This window comes from Symphalangus syndactylus, chromosome 13, assembly GCF_028878055.3.
Source record: "Symphalangus syndactylus isolate Jambi chromosome 13, NHGRI_mSymSyn1-v2.1_pri, whole genome shotgun sequence".
Classification (NCBI taxonomy): Eukaryota; Metazoa; Chordata; class Mammalia; order Primates; family Hylobatidae; genus Symphalangus; species Symphalangus syndactylus.
The window spans coordinates 113,297,520-113,319,648 of NC_072435.2; the positions used below are offsets into that span (position 1 = coordinate 113,297,520).

At 41.2% G+C, this 22,129-nt stretch overlaps 1 protein-coding gene and 1 non-coding gene across 3 annotated transcripts in view; both read right to left on the reverse strand.

Moving 5' to 3' along the window:
- Positions 1 to 22,129, reverse strand: part of KSR2 (kinase suppressor of ras 2) — a 526,538-nt gene that overhangs the window by 154,120 nt on the left and 350,289 nt on the right. The window lies entirely within an intron of this gene.
- On the reverse strand, positions 14,060 to 14,259 carry LOC129461386 (U2 spliceosomal RNA). Its single transcript, XR_008650530.1, has one exon. It is a non-coding gene; the product is annotated as a U2 spliceosomal RNA (small nuclear RNA).

The following is a 22,129-nucleotide window of genomic DNA, read 5'->3' on the forward strand; positions in this document are numbered from 1 at the left end:
CCACATGGGGTCAGCTCAGCTCTACAAGACAACCACTCCTTGAGGCGAGGAAACTGGATGCTTTTATCAAACTGTGGAGAGAAGCCAGCAAGGCATTGGAGCAAACAATTAGGGCTTGAATCCCAGCTCTGCTGCTTACAAACAGGGAACAGTACTTAACCTCTCTGACCCTCAATGTCTTCATCTGTACAGTGGAGCCAAAAATAGTATCTCAAGTGTCTAATGGTGTCCAATGCTTGTCAGAGTTTTAATATGAGCTCGCCTAGCCCACAGGTTCCTTGAAGACATGGCTGTGTCTTACGCAGTGCCCACAGAGGTATCAGCCATATAGTAGCTGTTCAATTAAGAAAAAATATCCACTGAACAAAGAAATGTACAAACAATTGTATAAAACCACAGATGATTTTATCGTCACCTCCAGACTTTGGGTTAATAAGGCATCACTATTATAATTTTTAAAACAAGGAGATATCAGCTCAGAGAATAAAGAAACTTGCTCCAGAATGCAGGGCTCTGCAGCTGTTACATGCTTCCAGAACTATAGGGAATAGAATCAGAGTGTCCTCTCTCATCAGCACCGGAGGCACAGTGGCTGGGGCCCACCCTATATATAGGTGCCCATGAAAATCCTTTCATTTTCATTTATTTTACAAACAGAAGAAAAAATAAATAAAATAACAATGAGTATGGCAAAATGAATCCAGGATGGATTGTATGATCTTTATACCAACATAGTTTAAAATATAATTTTTAATTTTTTCCTTTTTCCTTTTTTAATGGAGAAGGGACCAATGAAAGCCAAAGTACCTTGGGCCCACACTGAACAGCATGAGGCCTCTGTGGGGAAACATCCATGAAAAATGGCATGGAGCTCTGGGTGGGCTAACGAATAGGGTTAAGCACTGTGGGAACTGACATGTGCACAGTTGGGGGGTAATAGCTCAGACTTGGGGTGCACAAGGAATTCTGGGGGGTTGTCCACAGCCAAGGAGTCTCCCCCACTATATTCTGTCCACGGGTAGCAGCCCCTTCCCTTACTCATATTCCCCTTGGTCTATCCCTCACCACATCTCCACTTCTCACCTTGGTCCCAGCCTGAGACAGACACATCCAGGCTTGGGGAGGAGTCATACAATTTTGGAACCAGGTGGCCTATAGATTTTACACCCTGGCTCCAGAACGGGCCACACCTGGCTCAAATCCCAGCTCGGCCACTTCGCCGCTGAGAGATATTGAGCAAATGATTTCAGCTCTCTGGGCCTCAAATTTCTCATCTTTAAAATGGGGATAACAACGTTCCACAGGATTGATGTGAAATGAAACAAGATCAGAATCCATGTACAGTGCCTGGCCTATAATAAATGCTCCATGAAGAATATCAGTTGCCCCAGCTCATAGAATCTCCAAGCATTAGAATCTAACTAACCCAGAGGTCAGCTAACTTATGGCACCAAGGACAAATCCAGCCTGCCACCTGTATTTTTTATTTTTTGTATGGCTGCAATCTTAAAATGGTTTTGCATTTTTAATGGCTTGCCTAAAAATTTTTAAAAGAATCATATTTTGTGACATGGAAAATTTATATGAAATTCTAACCTCAGTGTCCATCAATAAAGTTTAATTGGAACACAATTGCACCTGTTCACTTTTGTGTTGTCTGTGGTTGCTTTTGTACAGCAATGGCAGAGTTGAGTAGTCGTGACAGAGGCCATACGACAGGGCTCTCAGGAGTCCTTCAAGGGTGGCACTAGCGATGTTTGGGGCTGGATGATTCTTCATGCTGGAGGACGGTGCTGGGCATTGTAAGATATTGAGCTGTATCCCTGGTCCCATCCCACTGGCATTCCACTGCATTCTCTCCCCAGCTGTGACAGCCAAAAATGTTTCCAGACACTAGGAGTGGAAAATTGCTCCCAGTTGAAAACTACTGCCATATGGCCCACAAAACCTACAATATCTACTACCTGTCCCTTTATGGAAAAAGCTTGCCAACTCCTGAGCTGACCCAACTTCCTTTTTGCACAAAAGAGAAACTGAGGCACAGGGACACATGCATGACTCGCCCAGATACACCCTGGATGGCAGCAGCTTGGGGTCTGCTTATATCATTTTCTTATTTTAATATTTTTTTCTGAGTAAGCTTTCTAGATATTACTCAGCCTCCTGGGTAAGAAGATTTTTGGCTTTCAGGGAGTATAAATCAATGAAATTTTTATAGGATAATTTGGCAATATAATTCAATAACCTTGGAAATAAGCACACTCTATGACACAGAAATTACTCTTCTAAAAATGCCACCTAAGGAAATAATCACGGATGCTCGCAAAGCTCTGTAGCTGGGCAGATTGTTTTAGAATTACAGAATTGTTTAAAATGCCCCCAAATCAGAAAACAACCCAAATTTCAAACAATAAAAGAATGAGTAATAACACACAGGGTGTATTGTGAGATATATGCAGCCATTAAAAACGATCCCAGTTATGACCAGGCGTGGTGGCTCACGTCTGTAATCCCAGCACTTTTGGAGGCTGAGGCAGGCAGATAGGCAGATCTCTTGAGGTCAAGGGTTCAAGACCAGCCTGGGCAACATGGTGATATCTCGTCTCTACAAAAAAATACAAAAATTAGCCTGGCATGGTGGCATGTGCCTGTGTCCCAGCTACTTGGAAGGCTAAGGTGGGAGGATCAATTGAGCCCAGGAGGTCGAGGTTGCAGTGAGCCATGATTGCGCCACTGCACTCCAGCCTGGGTGACAAAGTGAGACCCTGTCTCAAAAAAAAAAAAAAAAAAAAAAAAAAAACAGATCCCAGTTAGAAAATAAAACACACACACACAGTATTCCGAATACATGTATAAGTAGGTAGGTAGACAGAGAGAGAGAGAGACAGACAGACATATAGATAGATAAAGAGAGAGAAAAACCCTGGAGACATATATATTTCAATATATTATTAAGAACTCTAGTGAAACTACTTCTGCAATAAATCATAGTATTGTGTAAAAAATACACCAATGTTGCCAATTCTAATTTTTAAAATATGTCTGGTTTTAATAACAATGATTTGTACAGGCTGCATAGTTTACGCTACTGTCTAAAATTATATCACCTAAGTCCTTATAAAAGTTATAATAATCTCCTGCTAAAAAATTTGTTGTCTATAAACCTAAAATAGTAATGACAATGACTTAAAAATGTTCTGATTCTAATTTTTAAAAGAATATGACAATCATCTCTCTTTCCTCTCTTCCTCCTAATCTCAGCACCCCTGTGGGCTTGGGAGTTGTGAGATGAACACTGGGAGAAGCGGGAGCTCCTGGATGAAGCTTGATTGCTTCTAATTTACTCAAGAAAGCTTAGAAAGTCACACTGGGTGTGGCAAGACCAGGGTTGGATATGGGATCTAAGACAGTTTCCAAAGCAGTCAAATCAAGGTGTGCATCTGAGCTTCACGGAATGTTGTCATTATTTGAAAAGGCACATGCACGCACAGACACACACACACAGACACACACACACACACACACACAGACACACACACACACACACACACATGTATCCACTGCAGATTACCTGCTATCAGTAAGCAGGGTGACGAGCAGATGGGACGTAGCATGGTTATGTTTACATTATAGAAAGCTTATGTTCATGGGGAATACAATGGGGAAAGTGAGTGGACATCTGGGGTACTCAAGAGCCAAGATTCATGATTGCCCAAGAACAGGCCCCGAGTAGAAATGACAGCTGAGCCCAGCGCTCAAGTAGCAGCTGGGAACCTCTTATAACAATCGTTTCTGGAACCCATATTCTACTGGAGAAGTACAGATAATCCTAACCAGTGATAACTTAAAATCACCTTTGTCATTTCAGCCCTAAAAGGAAAGGAAATTCTGACACATGCTACAACATGGATGAGCCTAGAGTTCATTATGCTAAATGAAATAAGCCAGTCACAAAAGGACAAATATTGTATGATTCCACTCCAATGAGGTACCTAGTCTAGTCAAATTCATAGAGACAGAAAGTCAAGTGGTAGTTGCCAGAGACTACGGGGAGGAGGGAATGAGGAGCTAGTGTTTAATGAGTACAGAGTTTCAGTTGGGAAAGATGAAAAAGTTCTGGAGGTGGATGTTAGTGATGGTTGCACAACAGTGTGAATGTACTTGATGCCATAGACCTGTACTCTTAAAAAAATGGTTAAAATGGTAAATCTCATCCAGGCGCAGTGGCTCATGCCTGTAATCCCAGCACTTTTGGGAGGCCGAGGTGGGTGGATCACGAGGTCAGGAGATCGAGACCATCCTGGCCAACATGGTGAAACCTCGTTTCTACTGAAATACAAAAAATTAGCCGGGCATGGTGGTGCACCCCTGTAGTCCCAGCTACTCAGGAGGCTGAGGCAGGGGAATCGTTTGAACCCAGGAGGCGAAGATTTCAGTGAGCCAAGATGGCACCACTCCACTCCAGCCTGGCAACAGAGCAAGACTCCGTCTAAAAAAAAAAAAAAATGGTAAATCTTATGTTACATATATTTCATCATAATAAAAAAAATTTAAATCACATTTGTGTTTGCCTTTGGAAGGCATGATGCAATTCTTCCTGCCAGAAAGTTTCGTTTTTCAAAGGCCAGCCAGAACAATACCTAAATGCCTCAGTACTCCCTGAAAAAATTTAAAAAGCAACCCAGAAGGTTGCTAGGAAATATGAAATTTAACTTGTTCTGAGATATACAAATAAGCAATTTGCAGAAGAAAAACCAGTGGCCAATACACCTATGAAAAAAATTCTGAACCTCACTATAATAATGGCAGTGCTATGGTTTGGCTCTGTGTCCCCACCCAAATCTCACCTCGAATTGTAATCCAGGTTTCGAGGGAGAAACCTGTAGGGAGGCAATTGGATCATGGGGACAGTTTCCCCCATGCTGTTCTGGTGATAGTGAGTGAGTTCTCACCAGACCTAATGGTTTTTCAAGTGGCAGTTCCCCCTGCTCTCTCTCTTTTGCTGCCGTGGAAAGATGTGTCTTGCTTCCCCTTTTCCTTCTGCCATGATTGTAAGTTTCCTGGGGCTTCCCCAGCCATGTGGAACTGCAAGTCAATTAAACCTCTTTTCTTTATAAATTACCCAGTCTCTGGGAGTATCTTTACATCAGTGTGGGAACAGACTAATATAGACAGATTAAAGCAAAACCATTTTTCAGCTCTTCGGCTAGCAAATCCTGACAAAGACTGATAGTATCCAGAGTTGGTAACAGTATAGGAAATAACTCTCTCATACTTCCCTAGTGGGGCTGTAATTCCATGTAACCTCACTGGAAAGCAATTTGTTGCAATCTATCAAAGCTCTATATGCACATACATTTTGACCTAACAATTCTACTTCTGTTATATCACATAGAAATAGTAGTGTATCAGACTCAGCTCCGCCATTGGCCTCCCCAGAATTCCCCAGCCTCAGTCCCAGACCCAGCTGAGTCCCAGACTTTCAGCTACTGGCCCTATCTAAGTTGTCACCCTGCACCCCAACTCCATGTGGCCCATGTGGTTTTGCCACCCGAGGCTGATCAGTGGCACCTCTAGAGTCTCTGGCCCCTCCTGCACTGGACTCAGATGAAACATGAAACCACAGGGCATAGGATTTGGCCTCTATGAGCTATTGCCACATGGGCTAGCTGACACAACCTACAAGTGAGGGAGAGTTAATGCCCTGTGGGGTGAACCTTGGTCACTGGAAGACAGGATGTAAAAAGCAGTTGGGTAGATCCATTTTCTCTCCCTTCCTCTCTTCGATGGACTATTCTTGAAGCATGGTTTCTCTGCACAGCCTATCCTAAGGACATCACATGTGGATGAGCTGATGTACCTGCTAATGGACTGGCTGTGTCTCTTTGTGGCTCACAATGAAGTGGTGGCCAGTGTGGTAATGCATCATCTTGTACGGTTTTCCCTGTTTCTCCATCCTTCACTCTCCGTGCCCTTGAATTGTACCTCCCAAGTAATGTATTAGCACTTCATCCTTGCCTCAGGCTCTGTATTCTGAGGCAAACTCAAGCAATTAGCATGATGTTTAGAGATCTATATGCAAGCCATTGTGGTACTGAGACAGTGAAAAGTTCAGCAAAATAGGGTAGCAAATAAATAAATGATGGTACATCCACAGTATGAAATATTACATGTTGTTAATGCCATATACATATATATACTGATACAAAAAATATATTTAATATAGTCGTAGGTGACAATAAGCAAGGTGAAGAATAACACATATTTTCATATTAAATTAATAGAACACTACTATATGTACAGAAAAAAACTTAAAAAGGATGTACCCAGACTGGTTTCTAACTGGACGTATTCTGGTGGCAGAATGTGACCTTTTTACTTTATATAATTGTGTATTGTTTTAATTTGTTGCAATAAGCATAAATTACTTTTTATACTTTAAAAAAGGAGTCCTAAAATCTAGAGAAAGCTTATTCTAAGGATAAGATACATGGAAGGATACAAATGAATAATTAAGAATTGATTGGATTTGTTTGGGCTAAATAGAAAGTGCTCTGAAACTCTCTGGACCATATCTCCCTGGGTAGGCTGTTCAGAACTCCAGTTCATTAGCTGATAAAATGTGAATTTAATGTCACTATTAGGAGTAAATGATGAATCTGGTTGAAAAAGGAACCTAACAGAAGATAAAAGGGGAGGCCATTGACAGCTCCATGTGGAGAAAGGTCCCTTAATAGTTTTCCGTCATACTTCTGTGCATTCAACTGTGGAAACTTGGGGAGAGGAAAATGAATCGACATTACAGGACTGCCTTTCAATTTACACCTGTGAAATAATTTTGACGATTGTTCATAAGTGTTTAACTAATGTTTGTTCTGGAAATGTCACCATTGCCTCTGGAATTTACTTTGATATTCTCTGAGTGTTATCTCTCTACTAATATGTGAGCCTGGAAAGAATTGCTCCCTGTTTTTTGTCCTGACATCTTTTTTGATGTGCTAAGACTTGGACTGAATTTGATTATAATGGTGGCGGTTGAGGGGAAAAAAACTATCTTAAAAGAAAGTCTATTCCATGCTCTATCTTTCAGAGACCTAGGATGCCGTCCCTTCTCCTCCCACCACAGCCACACTGGAGATATCCAGGGCACCCTTGGCCCCTAGGGTATTCTCCTCTCTAGTCTACCCACTTTGGGAGCAAGAATCTTTGTAAGACAATAGAGGTGAGCACCCACTCTCTTCTCCTGGTAAGACACACTCAGAGTCCTGAGGAAGCATGTTCCCTTCTCTCTTCAGTTACACACACACACACATCAGATTCCTCTTTTGTCTAGAAAAAGGTGTAGTGCTTTAAAGATGTTGGGGAAGCTCAGGCAGGAGTTAAATCCTGCCCATTAGCTCAAACCTTGAGGAAGGATGACATCTGCCAACCAATGTTAAATGCTTTGTTTTCTTTGCTACCAGCCCCCATTACCTACCCATCTCCAAGTCTTCAGTCTTCAGTAAGCTCATGACTATGACACAATCAGCTTATTACTATGTCCACCTAATGACAAAGAAGATGAGAGCCATGCATTGTGGAAAGATGGTGACTAGCTCCTGTGAAACTAGGGCTCCCATGTCTTAAGGACACTCAAGGAGACCAATAGAAAGATTCATGTAGAGAGGAACTGAGGTCTCCTGCCGAAAGCCAGCACCAACTTGCCATCCATATGAGTGTGTCATCCTGGAAGTGGATCCTTTCAGCCTCGGTCAAGCCTTCAGATGAGACTGTAGCCCCAAGCAACATATTGACTGGATATGAGAGACACTTATCCAAAACTGCCCAGCCAAGCTGCTCCAAAATCCCTGACCCATAGACGCTGTGGGGTAATAAATGTGTATTGCTTGTTAAGCCACTAAGTTTTAAGATAATTTGTTATGCGGCAGATAATACATACAGATTTTAAACAGATCCCAGCACTTTGGGAGGCTGAGACAGGTGGGTCACTTGAGCCCAGAAGTTTGAGACCAGCCTGTGCAAAATGGTGAAACCCCACCTCTATAAAAAAACACAAAACTTAGCCGGGTGTGGTGGCACATGCCCATAGTCCCAGATACTCGGGGGGCTGAGGTGGGAGGAGGATTGCTTGATCCTGAGAGGTTGAGGCTGCAGTGAGCCATAATCATGCCACCCACTGCACTTTAGCCTGGGTGACAGAGTGAGACCCTGTCTCAAAAAAAAAAAAAAAAAAGCAGATTTTATAAAGAAAGAACTTTTAGTGCCTAGTAAATTGAAAATATTTTTATAAATATTTAAATAATGATGACTCAATCAATCAATTTGGAAAAAAAGAGAAGAAACAGATTAGCAAAAGTCACTATAAGTAAGTAGCTGTCCAGCCCCCAAGGCCTAGGAGGAATTGCATTTTCTCCATTCACATATTTGAGATCTTAAGTTATTTCGCATGGCTGTTCAATAACTAAATAACTTCAGAAGGCTACAGGACTTGGGATGCTAGGTTCCAATGCCTGCTCTTTTCTCTGGAGATGTGAGGCACCATCCAGATATCCCTTCCAAGTACCTGCCCTTGACTAAAGAAAACAGCCTTGCCCAAATTCACTCTCTCCTTGGGGTCAGCCCACTATTAAATACTGGTCAGTGAGGTCATATAAAGACCTGTGCCTTTTGTCCCAATTCAGAACAACTCTGCATTGCCAGCTCAGCTCCTGAGCACCCTGTGAGGTTGGATGAGGTCTTTACTGAGACTGTATCACAGCCCAACTTCTCCTTCTGCCCAACCTTGCTTCCTTTACTCCCCTTGCTGTTGATTCCAACAGTGTTTCCTAACAACCTTCTGATATGCTCATTTCTTTCTCAGATTCTGCTTCCTAGGAAACAACTTGAAATATTTGGCAATTCTTGCATAGAAAGCCAGGCTCCATGATTCATCTTCTTATTCTTCCTTCTCTCCTTGCTTTCTTTCATTCTTTTGTTCATTCATTCATTCATATGTGCATTAATGTAATGAACAAAAGCTAGGAGCCCTGCATTAACCAGAAATTCATTTCAGGGCACTGGGTCTAGTAGTTTTACGAAGATGTTTGTGGATGTGGTTTCCTTTGTATTTATCTTGTTTGGGGTTCAAGGCACTCCTTGAAGCCGAAGCTTGATGTTTTTTGTCTTTTTTGGAAAATTCTTGATCACTATCTCTTCAAATTTTGCTTCTCTCCCTTCTTCCTGTCCTCTCCCTCTGGAATCTCAATCAAAAAGACCTTTTCAATGGGTCCTATATGAGTCGCACATATTCTTTTCAGTATTTTCCATCTTTCCCTCCACTTTTTGTTTCAATCTGGGTATTTTCTTCTAATCCTTCCTCTAGTTCACTAACTATCTCTTCAAGTGTGTCTAATCTTCTATTAAACCCATGGATTGAATTCTTCATTTCAGTTTTTGAATTTTTCAGTTCTAAAATATTCATTTGACTTTTTCATAATTTCTAGATCTCTGCTGTAATTCTCTATCTAGTCATCTAATATCTTATATATCTTAATCATATTAATTAAAGTTCATGTCTTATAATAAAATAGAGCAATTAAAAATAACAAACTACTGATAAATACAACAGCATGGATGTATTTCAACAGCATAATGCTGAATGAAAGAAGCCAGATGCAAAAGAATATATACTGTATGAAGCAATTTATATGAAATTCCAGAAAATGTAAAGTAATCTATAGTGATAGAAGACAGATAAGTAGTTGATGGGTCTAGGAGGATGAAGTGATTGCACAGCAAATGAGAAAACATTTTGAGGTGATTAGAAGGTTCTGTTTCTTCATTGTGGTAGCATTTATAAAGGTGTATGCACTTGCCAAAACCTACGCAACTATATATGGGTACAATTTACTATACCTCAATAGTGTTGCTTTTAAAAACCCAGATTAAACCTAGACGAGTTGAGGAGATAGCTCCCAATTCTGGAAAATCCAAGAACACAAGAATTAAGAATAAATTAAATTATGATAAAAGAAGATCCAGTCTATGTTTAATAAACTCAACTATCTGGATCTCTTCAGGGTCTGAATTTTGCTCCTGGTTTCCAGTCATGTCATTTTATGTCCTAATATTTCTGGTAACTTTTTATTGAATTCTTAAAATTGTGCATAAAAATTTGAGGAGATAATTTGAGTTTCTGAATGATGTTATCTTTCTCCACAAAGGATTAAATTTTCCTTCTGGCAAGCAGTTAGAAAAGAGGAAAATAACACTAATTCAATCAAGGATTGAGCAGATTTGATACTGGACTTCATTTTTATAAGCACTGGTCTATTTCTAGTTTACCCTTACTCCCAGAGTGTAGCCCCTCAGAGTCCCTACTGGACACATTGATATTTACCAAGGTCCCCTTCTGCTTGATGGAACTTGAGCGCCAACATTTGTCCCTCAGCAACATGACATGCAGGAAGTTCTCTGTTCAGCTTCTTAGTCTCTCAGCCACCATTTTGGAATTAGCAAGTATCTTGAGAGGAAATGCAGCATTGAACTTTGGGCTCTTTCCTCTGTGCCTCCTTTCTTTCTGGAGTCATGGCCTGATATGGTTTGGCTGTGCCCCACCCCCCAAATCTCATCTTGAATTGTAGCTCCCATAATTCCTTCGTGTTGTGGGAGGGACCCAATAGGAGATAATTGAATCATGGGGTTGGCTTCCCTGATACTGTTCTCATGGTAGTGAATAAGTCTCATAAGATCTGGTGGTTTTATAAGGGAAAACCCCTTTCATTTGGTTCTCTCATTCTCTCTTGTCTGCCACCATGTAAGAATGTAAGACGTGCCTTTCACCTTCCACCATGATTGTGAGGCCTCCCCAGCCAGATGGAACTGTGAGTCCATTAAACCTCTTTTTTCTTTAGAAATCACTCAGTCTCGGATATGTCTTTATCAGCAGCATGAAAACGGACTAATACGTGGCCACACTCAAGCCCTCACTTCCTTGGTAGCTTGGTAATACCTTCAAACATTTTTTTAAAAAATATTTTATCCAGCTTTTCCAGTTATTCTTGGTAGGAGGATTGGTCTACAGCAAAACAACTCACCATTTCTGGAAGCAGAAATTTCTGCAGGACCCTAGGGGGACACAGATCCAAAGATAACTCCTACCTTCAAGAAACCTTCTAGGAGACCTTAAGAATTACTACAATGCTGTCTGCTAGATGGGCAGGCTACCAACCTGGTGCAATAGCTCTTCCCTGGCAACATTTCTTGTGTGCAGTCAGCCACAGGAAACAGTCAATTTTCTTTTTTTTTTTTATTCTACTTTAAGTTTTAGGGTACATGTGCACAACATACAGGTTAGTTACATATGTATACATGTGCCATGTTGGTGTGCTGCACCCAGTAACTCGTCATTTAACATTAGGTATATCTCCAAATGCTATCCCTCCCCACTCCCTCCACCCCACAACAGGCCCCGGTGTGTGATGTTCCCCTTCCTGTGTCCATATGTTCTCATTGTTCAATTCCCACCTATGAGTGACAACATGCAGTGTTTGGTTTTTTGTCCTTGCGATAGTTTGCTGAGAATGATGGTTTCCAGCTTCATCCATGTCCCTAGAGAGGACATGAACTCATCATTTTTTATGGCTGCATAGTATTCCACGGTGTATATGTGCCACATTTTCTTAATCCAGTCTATCGTTGTTGGACATTTGGGACATACTGTATATGTGAGTGTTGTTATTAGTATTTTTAACATTAATTTTCAATGTTAAAAATACCAATAACAACACACACATATACAGTATGTCAGAATGCCTTATATGAGGCCAATTAATCATCTCATGTGAGCCTCTAAATTGATACTTTTTATAAAGACAGCTTTATTGAAGTATGATGTACATATAAAATTCACGCATTTTGAGTGCACAATTCAATCATTTTTAGTAAACTTGCAGAAATGTGACCATCATCAAAATCCAATTCTAGAACATGTCCATCTCCCCAAGAAGACACCTTGTGCAAAAGTTAGTCACTATTCCCAACCCTAGCCCCAGACAACCATTAATCTACTATCTGTCTCCATATAGTTGCCTTTGCTGGGTATTTCAAACAAACGAAACCCTACAGTGTGTAGTCTTTTACATCTGCCTTCTTTAATTTCTCATAGTTGATCTTTAACGTAGGTATTATTAGCCTCACTTTAGAGATGAGACAATGGAGAATTGGAGAGATTAAAAGACTTGCCTGAGGTTAATCAGCTGGTTAATGATAAGGACACCAAGATCTGAACCCACGTCTAAAAGCTTTTTCTCCCTACAAAACCACCTTCATCATATGTGAGCTTCCTGGGAGTCAGAGTCATATTCTATTGGCTCCTAGACCCCGGGTGGTGAGCAAAGGGTCTGCCCCATTGTGGATATACGGGAGTTATTTGTTAAGCTGAAACAAATTTATCCTATATTAGTTCCTGCTTCTACCCCAATTCACCATCCCCAAACACCATTTTGAGTGACCTCCTGTTGCCTGCCATTAGTTGATGTTTGCTTAGGGACCACATATTTGTGTTATGGCTGACAGAAGAAAAACACAAAGGAAACAAAGAAAAATAAAGACATTATGGAAGTACACGCAGCACAAATAGTTTGTGAGTTTACCACTATTGAAACTTATGCACTCTAGAGCTACCAGTGAGCAGATATCCGTGCCCTGACAGAGATGAATTAGGTTTCTCCCTAGCTCCAATATCAGCAGCAAAGGCTGGAAGAGTGAATTCATTCTCTGCTTACATGGCTCAAATGTAGGTCAAGATACTTCTCTGTGAGCTGTGACCAATAACCAATGTGTTGGTATTTATGATTCTTCTTTTTTTCTGATTATGCCATTCCTAGTTCTCATGACTTAGACTTAACTATAAGTTCTGGGAAAGCAGGGAGAGACCACACCAGTCATATTCCATTGATCCTACTTATATATTCAATACATACATACAGAACAAAACCTAAATATGTAGTAAGCCCCTTCCATCTATAAATTACTGTGGGAAGATTAGAGGATATATAATCTGAGTCTGTACTTCTTTTTTTTTTTTTTTTTTTTGGAGACGGAGTCTCGCTCAGTCGCCCAGGCTGGAGTGCAGTGGCTCGATCTCGGCTCACTGCAAGCTCCACCTCCCGGGTTCATGCCATTCTCCTGCCTCAGCCTCCCAAGTAGCTGGGACTACAGGTGCCCACCACCATGCCTGGCTAATTTTTTTGTATTTTTAGTAGAGACGGGGTTTCACCATTTTAGCCAGGATGGTCTCGATCTCCTGACCTCATGATCTGCCCCTCTCGGCCTCCCAAAGTGCTGGGATTACAGGCGTGAGCCACCGCGCCCGGCCTGAGTCTGTACTTCTAAGGAATTTTATTATTGAATTTGGAGGCAGTTGATATGGTTTGACTCTGTGTCCCCACCCAAATCTCATCTCGAATTGTAATCCCCACGTGTCAAGAGAGGAAAGTTACTGGATTATTGGGGTGGTTTCCTCCATACTGTTCATGATAGCAAATGAATTCTCATGAGATCTGATGGTTTTATAAATGGTAGTTTTTCCTGTGCTTTCACATGCTCTCTCTTGCCTGCCACCATGTAAGACATGCCTGCTTCCCCTTCCACCATAACTAAGTTTCCTGAGGCCTCCCCAGCCATGCAGAGCTGTGAGTCAATTAAACGTCTTTTCTTTATAAATTATCCAGCCTCTAGCAGTTCTTTATAGCAGTGTGAAAATGGAGTAACACAGCAGTAAAGAAGAAAGATTAAAAGCACAGGATCTGGAATCAGATTTCGGCTGACCCTACCACTTACTAGCTGCATTCACATAGGCAGGTTATTTAACCTCTCTGTGCCTCAATCTCCTCATCAGTAGCATGAGGATAATTATAGTATGTGCTTCATAGGGTTGTTACAAGGATTTAAATGATATAGGCATGAAAAGGGGCTGGTACAGAGCAAGAATTTAGTTATTGCATCCACATATCAGTGCATGTCAGCAACACAGACCTTCTCTTGTAATTTAGTTAATGGTATTATACCAATGCCATTTTCTTGTTCAGGTAATATACTGTGATGATGTAAGACAGTATCACTGGGAGAAACTGGGTGAAGAGTACATAGGAACTCTATACTATTTTTGCAACTTCTTGTGAGCCCAAAATTATTTCAAAATAAAATATATTTTTAAAAATTTCAAAACCAAATATAAAAATACTACACTTGATCTTAGCCAAAAGGCCGAGAAGCGATCCCAAATATAAAAATAATAAGCATAATGCAGACCTTCTCCCCACGAGCCAACCTCTACCACTGTTGCCTATAGCTCCATGCTTTAGCTGTACAATACAAATTTGCAAATGATGAAAGATAAAGGGACCATCCACATTCCATGGGCACCTTATGGAGGCATTCGCACATCCTATTACATTAACTAAGGGAGCTAAGGAATAATCTCACTGAGCACATGAAAGTTATGTAACTGCTTTGACCTCACAAGCAAGATGGCACCAGCTGGCAAACTCTTGATGGGGCAGTTGATGGGAGAATTTGAGACCATTTTCATCAATGACTCCCAGTGTGACCTTAGGCGTATCTCTACATCTCTCTGCACTTCTGTATATTGTTTTTGTTTAAGTATGGTGGAAAAGTGCCTAATCCTCTTGGGAATCCAGGATTTGGGATGTGATTCACTCAGGATTAAATCATCATTTCCTGCATCTTATTTTACATAATTCAAGAACTCAGAGAGTCAACACTGTTGAAATTTACAATCAGCCTTCACAGACTCTGTACTCAAAACATCTGCAAAGCAAAAGAAAGAGTCTATCTCAGAGAACCTCTTTGATAAGACAATAAAAGTTACTTTATTCAACTGGCATCTTATTCTCAATGAGCCTATTTGTGCAGTTTGAGTGTTGTGCAATTTAGTTATCAAGGTTCTTTTTTTCCTGTCCCTGGCAGACAAGGTCAAGCAGGATGTGCATGTTAACACCTTCCACTGCCTTAAACAAAGGTAACACTAGGTCTAACCCACATTGGTTGGAGAGATTCTCCACACAAAATCTTCTGGAGAGATTTTTCTGCACAAAACTTCCAGGTCCACTCTGTGCCATAAAGCTTCAATTCAATGGGATTTCCAGAATCTTGAATTGTTTAGAAATGTCATTTACTCCACTTTTAGGAATAAGAGGAGATAATTTCCCAAACCCATCCAAGCTGTTACACACTCAATAGATATTTCTTGAACCTCTTTTATATTCCATATATGGTGCTGAATGCCAGAAATATAAGAAGCAAAGCATGAATACTGCCCTCTTGTTATGCATTGTCGGGTCTGAGAGAAAGACAAATAGCCCTAAAATTAGAGCATATTGAGGTAGGCGTGCACTCCAGTGGAGGAAGTTTAACGTAGTGACTCAAAGCACAGGTATTAAGAGTCAGAGCTGACATGAAAACCAGACTCTGCCAGCTGCTGGTATGAGGCTCAGGGGAAGCTACCCCACCTCTTTGAGCCTCATTTTCCTCTGCTTTAAATTTCATAATGCAAATTTGATAATGTGCTTCACACATGGTAGATACCAGTGATACTCAGAGGTGAATACTAGTTAAATTCCATAACAATACCTCACATTTACACATTTACTTATTTATGCCTTTGGGTTTTTAAAAAATTATTATACTTTAAGTTCTAGGGTACATGTGCACAACATGCAGGTTTGATACATAGGTATACATGTGCCATGTTGGTTTGTTGCACCCATCAACTCATCATTTACATTAGGTATTTCTCCTAATGCTATCCCTCCCCCAGCCCCACACCCCCTGATAGGCCCCAGTGTGTGATGTTCCCAGCCCTGTGTCCAAGTGATCTCATCGTTCAGGTCCTGCCTATGAATGAGAACATATAGTGTTTGGTTTTCTGCCCTTGTGATAGTTTGCTGAGAACGATGATTTCCAGCTTCATCCATGTCCCTGCAAAGGACATGAACTCATCCTTTTTATGGCTGCACAGTATTCCACAGTGTATATGTACCATATTTTCTTAATCCAGTCTATCATTGATGGACATTTGGGTTGGTTCCAAGTCTTTGCTATTGTGAATAGTGCCACAATAAACATATACATGCATGTGTCTTTATAGTAGCATGATTTATAATCCTTTGGGTATAGATCCAGTAATGGGATTGCTGGGTCAAATGGTAATTCTAGTTCTAGATCCTTGAGGAATCGCCACACTGTCTTCCACAATGGTCGAACTAATTTTCTCTCCCACCAACAGTGTAAAAGCGTTCCTATTTCTCCACATCCTCTCTAGCATCTGTTGCTTCCTGACTTTCTAATGACTGTCATTCTAACTGGTATGAGATGGTATCTCATTGTAGTTTTGATTTGCATTTCTCTGATGACCAGTGATGATGAGCATTTTTTCATGTGTCTGTTGGTTGCATAGATGTCTTCTTTTGAGAAGTGTCTGTTTATATCCTTTGCCCACTTTTTGATGGGGTTGTTTTTTTCTTGTAAATTTGTTTGAGTTCTTTGTAGATTCTGGATATTAGCCCTTTGTCAGATGGGTAGATTGCAAAAATTTTCTCCCATTTTGTAGGTTGCCTGTTCACTCTGATGGTAGTTTCTTTTGCTGTGCAGAAGCTCTTTAGTTTTTAGATCCCATTTGTCAATTTTGGCTTTCGTTGCCATTGCTTTTGGTGTTTTACACACGAAGTCCTTGCCCATGCCTATGTCCTGAATGTATTGCCTAGGTTTTCTTCTACGGTTTTGATGGTTTTAGGTCTAACATTTAAGTCTTTAATCCATCTTGAATTAATTTTTGTATAAGGTGTAAGGGATCCAGTTTCAGCTTTCTACATATGGCTAGCCAGTTTTCCCAGCACCATTTATTAAATACAGAATACTTTCCCCATTTCTTGTTTTTGTCAGGTTTGTCAAAGATCAGATGGTTATAGATGTGTGGTGTTATTTCTGAGACCTCCGTTCTGTTCCACCGGTCTATCTCTCTGTTTTGGTACCAGTACCATGCTGTTTTGGTTACTGTAGCCTTGTAGGATAGCTTGAAGTCAGGTAGCGTGATGCCTCCAGCTTTGTTCTTTCGGCTTAGGATTGTCTTGGCAATGTGGGCCATTTTTTGGTTCCATATGAACTTTAAAGTAGTTTTTTCCAATTCTGTGAAGAAAGTCATTGGTAGCTTGATGGGGATGGCATTGAATCTTTGGGCAGTATGGCCATTTTTGTGATATTGATTCTTCCTATCCATGAGCATGGAATATTCTTCCATTTGTTTGTGTCATCTTTTATTTCACTGAGCAGTGGTTTATAGTTCTCCTTGAAGAGGTCCTTCACATCCATTGTAAGTTGGATTCCTAGGTATTTTATTATCTTTGTAGCAATTGTGAATGGGAGTTCACTCATGATTTGGCTCTCTGTTTGTCTGTTAATGGTGTATAGGAATGCTAGTGATTTTTGCACATTGATTTTGTATCCTGAGACTTTGCTGAAGTTGCTTATCAGCTTAAGAAGATTTGGGGCTGAGATGATGGGGTTTTCTAGATATACAATCATGTCATCTGCAAACAGGGACAATTTGACTTCCTCATTTCCTAATTGAATGCCCTTTATTTCTTTCTCTTGCCTGATTGCTCTGGCCAGAATTTCCAACACTATGTTGAATAGAAGCGGTGAGAAAGGTCTTGTGCCAGTTTTCAAAGGGAATGCTTCCAGTTTTTGCCCATTCAGTATGATATTGGCTGTGGGTTTGTCATAAATAGCTCTTACTATTTTGAGATACATCCCATCATTACCTAGTTTATTGAGAGTTTTTAGCATGAAGGGCTGTTGAATTTTGTCAAAGGCCTTTTCTACATCTATTGAGATAATCATGTGGTTTTTGTCATTGGTTCTGTTTATGTGATGGATTACGTTTATTGATTTGCATATGTTGAACCAGGTTTGCATCCCAGGGATGAAGCCGACATGATCGTGGTGGATAAGCTTTTTGATGTGCTGCTGGATTTGGTTTGCCAGTATTTTATTGAGGATTTTCGCAACGATGTTCATCAGGGATATTGGTCTAAAATTGTCTTTTTTTGTTGTGTCTTTGCCAGGCTTTGGTATCAGGATGATGTTGGCCTCATAAAATGAGTTAGGGAGGATTCCCTCTTTTTCTATTGATTGGAATAGTTTCAGAAGGAATGGTACCAGCTCGTCTTTGTACCTCTAGCAGAATTCGGCTGTGAATCCATCTGGTCCTGGACTTTTTTGGTTGGTAGGCTATTAATTATTGCCTCAAATTTCAGAGCCTGTTATTAGTCTATTCAGAGATTCAACTTCTTCTTGGTTTAGACTTGGGAGGGTGTATGTGTCCAGGAATTTATCCATTTCTTCTAGATTTCCTAGTTTATTTGCATAGAGGTATTTATAGTATTCTCTGGTGGTAGTTTGTATTTCTGTGGGATCGGTAGTGATATCCCATTTATCATTTTTTTATTGCGTCTATTTGATTCTTCTCTCTTTTCTTCTTTATTAGTCTTGCTAGCAGTCTATCTATTTTGTTGATCTTTTCAAAAAACCAGCTCCTAGATTCATTGATTTTTTGAAGGGTTTTTTGTGTCTCTATCTCTTTCAGTTCTGTTCTGATCTTAGTTATTTCTTGTCTTCTGCTAGCTTTTGAATTTGCTTACTCGTGCTTCTCTAGTTCTTTTCATTGTGATGTTGGGGTGTCGATTTTAGATCTTTCCTGCTTTCTCTTATGGGCATTTAGTGCTATAAATGTCCCTCTACACACTGCTTTAAATGTGTCCCAGAGATTCTGGTACATTGTGTCTTTGTTCTCATTGGTTTCAAAGAACATCGTTATTTCTGCCTTCATTTTGTTATCTATCCAGTAGTCATTCAGGAGCAAGTTGTTCAGTTTCCATGTAGTTGTGCAGTTTTAAGTGAGTTTCTTAATCCTGAGTCCTAATTTGATTGCACTGTGGTCTGAGAGACAGTTTGTTGTGATTTCTGTTCTTTTACATTTGCTGAGGAGTGCTTTGCTTCCAATTATGTGATCAATTTTAGAATAAGTGCGACGTGGTGCTGAGAAGAATGTATATTCTGTTGATTTGGGGTGGAGAGTTCTGAAGATGTCTATTAGGTCTGCTTGTTGCAGAGCTGAGTTCAGGTCCTGGATATCCTTGGTAACCTTCTGTCTCATTGATCTGCCTAATATTGACAGTGGGGTGTTATAGTCTCCCATTATTATTGTGTGGGAACCTAAGTCGCTTTGTAGGTCTCTAAGGACTTGCTTTATGAATCTGGGTGCTCCTGTATTGGGTGCCTATAAATTTAGGATAGTTAGCTCTTCTTGTTAAATTGATCCCTTTACCATTATGTAATGGGCTTCTTTTGATCTTTGTTGGTTTAAAGTCTCTTTTACCAGAGACTAGCATTGCAACCCCTGCTTTTTTTTGCTTTCCATTTGCTTGGTAGCTCTTCCTCCATCCCTTTATTTTGAGCCTATGTGCGTCTTTGCACATGATATGGGTCGCCTGAATACAGCACACTGATGGGTCTTGACTCTTTTTTTTTTTTTGAGACGGAGTCTCGCTCTGTCGCCCAGGCTGGAGTGCAGTGGCGCAATCTCAGCTCACTGCAAGCTCCGCCTCCCGGGTTCATGCCATTCTCCTGCCTCAGCCTCTCCGAGTAGCTGGGACTACAGGCGCCTGCCACCACGCCCGGCTAATTTTTTGTATTTTTAGTAGAGATGGCGTTTCACCGTGGTCTCGATCTCCTGACCTCATGATCTGCCCGCCTCGGCCTCCCGAAGTGCTGGGATTACAAGCATGAGCCACCGTGCCTGGCCGACTCTTTACCCAATTTGCCAGTCTGTGTCTTTTAATTGGGGCATTTAGCCCATTTACGTTTAAGTTTAATATGTGTGAATTTGATCCTGTCATTATGATGTTCACTGGTTATTTTGCCCATTAATTGATGCAGTTTCTTCCTAGCATCAGTGGTCTTTACAATTTGGCATGTTTTTGCAGTGGCTGGTACCAGTTATTTCTTTCCATGTTTAGTGCTTCCTTCAAGAGCTCTTGTAAGGCAGGCCTGGTGGTGACAAAATCTCTCAGCATTTGCTTGTCTATAAAGGATTTTATTTCTCCTTCACTTATGAAGTTGAGTTTGGCTGAATATGAAATTCTGGGTTGAAAATTCTTTTCTTTAAGAATGTTGAATATTGGCCCCCACTCTCTTCTGGCTTATAGGGTTTCTGCTGAGAGATCCACTGTTAGTCTGATGGGCTTCCCTTTGTGGGTAACTTGACCTTTCTCTCTGGCTGCCCTTAACACCTTTTCCTGCATTTCAACCTCAGCGAATCTGACAGTTATGTGTCTTGGGGTTGCCCTTCTTGAGGAGTATCTTTGTGGTGTTCTCTGTGTTTCCTGAATTTGAATGTTGGCCTGCCTCGCTCTGTTGGGGAAGTTCTCCTGGATAATATACTGAAGAGTGTTTTCCAACTTGGTTCCATTCTCCACATCACTCTCAGGTACACCAATCAAACATAGATTTGGTCTATTCACATAGTCCCATATTTCTTGGAGGCTTTGTTCATTTCTTTTTACTCTTTTTTCTTTAACCTTGTTTTCTCGCTTTATTTCATTAATTTGATCTTCAATCACTGATACCCTTTCTTCCACTTGATCGAATCAGCTATTGAAGCTTGCGCACGTGTCACGAAGTTCTCGTGCCATGGTTTTCAGCTCCATCGGGTCATTTAAGGTCTTCTCTACACTATTTATTCTAGTTAGCCATTCGTCTAACCTTTCTTCAAGGTTTTTAGCTTCCTTGCGGTGGATTCGAACATCCTCCTTTAGCTCAGAGAAGTTTATTACTGACCTTCTGTAGCCTACTTCTGTTAACTTGTCAAAGTCATTCTCTGTCCAGCTTTGTTCCGTTGCTGGCGAGGAGCTGCAATCCTTTGGAGGAGAAGAGGCGCTCTGATTTTTAGAATTTTCAGCTTTTCTGCTCTGGTTTCTCCCCATCTTTGTGGTTTTATCTACCTTTGGTCTTTGGTTTTGGTGACCTACAGATGGGGTTTTGGTGTAGATGACCTTTTTGTTGATGTTTATGCTATTCCTTTCTGTTTTTTAGTTTTCCTTCTACCAGTCAGGTCCCTCAGCTGCAGGTCTGTTGGAGTTTGCTAGAGTTCCACTCCAGACCCTGTTCGCCTGGATATCACCAGCAGAGGCTGCAGCACAACAAATATTGCTGCCTGATCCTTCCTCTGGAAGCTTCGTCCCAGAGGGGCAGCCACCTATATGAGGTGTCTGTTGGCCCCTACTGGGAGGTGTCTCCCAGTTAGGCTACACAGGAGTCAGGGACCCACTTGAGCAGGCAGTCTGTCTGTTCTCAGAGCTCAAACGCCATGCTGGGAGAACCACCGCTCTCTTCAGAGCTGTCAGACAGGGACGTTTAAGTCTGCAGAAGTTATCTGTTGCCTTTTGTTCAGCTATGCCCTGCCCACAGAGGTGGAGTCTAGAGGCAGTAGGCCTTGTTGAGCTGTGGTGGGCTCCGCCCAGTTCGAGCTTCCCAGCTGCTTTGTTTACCTACTCAAGCTTTAGCAATGGTGGCTGCCCCTCCCCTAGCCAGGCTGCTGTCTGGCAGATCGATCTCAGACTGCTGTGCTAGCAGTGAGCAAGGCTCCGTGGGCATGGGAGCCACCAAGCCAGGCATGGGAGAGAATCAACTTGTCTGCTGGTTGCTAAGACCTTGGGAAAAGCACAGTATTTAGGTGGGAGTGTCCTGTTTTTCCAGGTAGTCTGTCATGGCTTCCCTTGGCTAGGAAAAGGAAATCCCCCAACCCCTTGCGCTTCTCAGGTGAGGTGATGCCCCACACTGCTTCGGCTCACCCTCCATGGGCTGAGCCCACTGTCCAATGAGTCCCAGTGAGATGAACCAGGTACCTCATTTGGAAATGTAGAAATCACCGTCTTCTGCACCAATCACGCTGGGAGCTGCAGACCAGAGCTGTTCCTATTTGGCCATCTTGGAATGCTTTCTATGCCTTTGGTTTATGTCAGAATATACTTAAAACTGCTTACATTCATACATTACAGAGAAAAAAGGT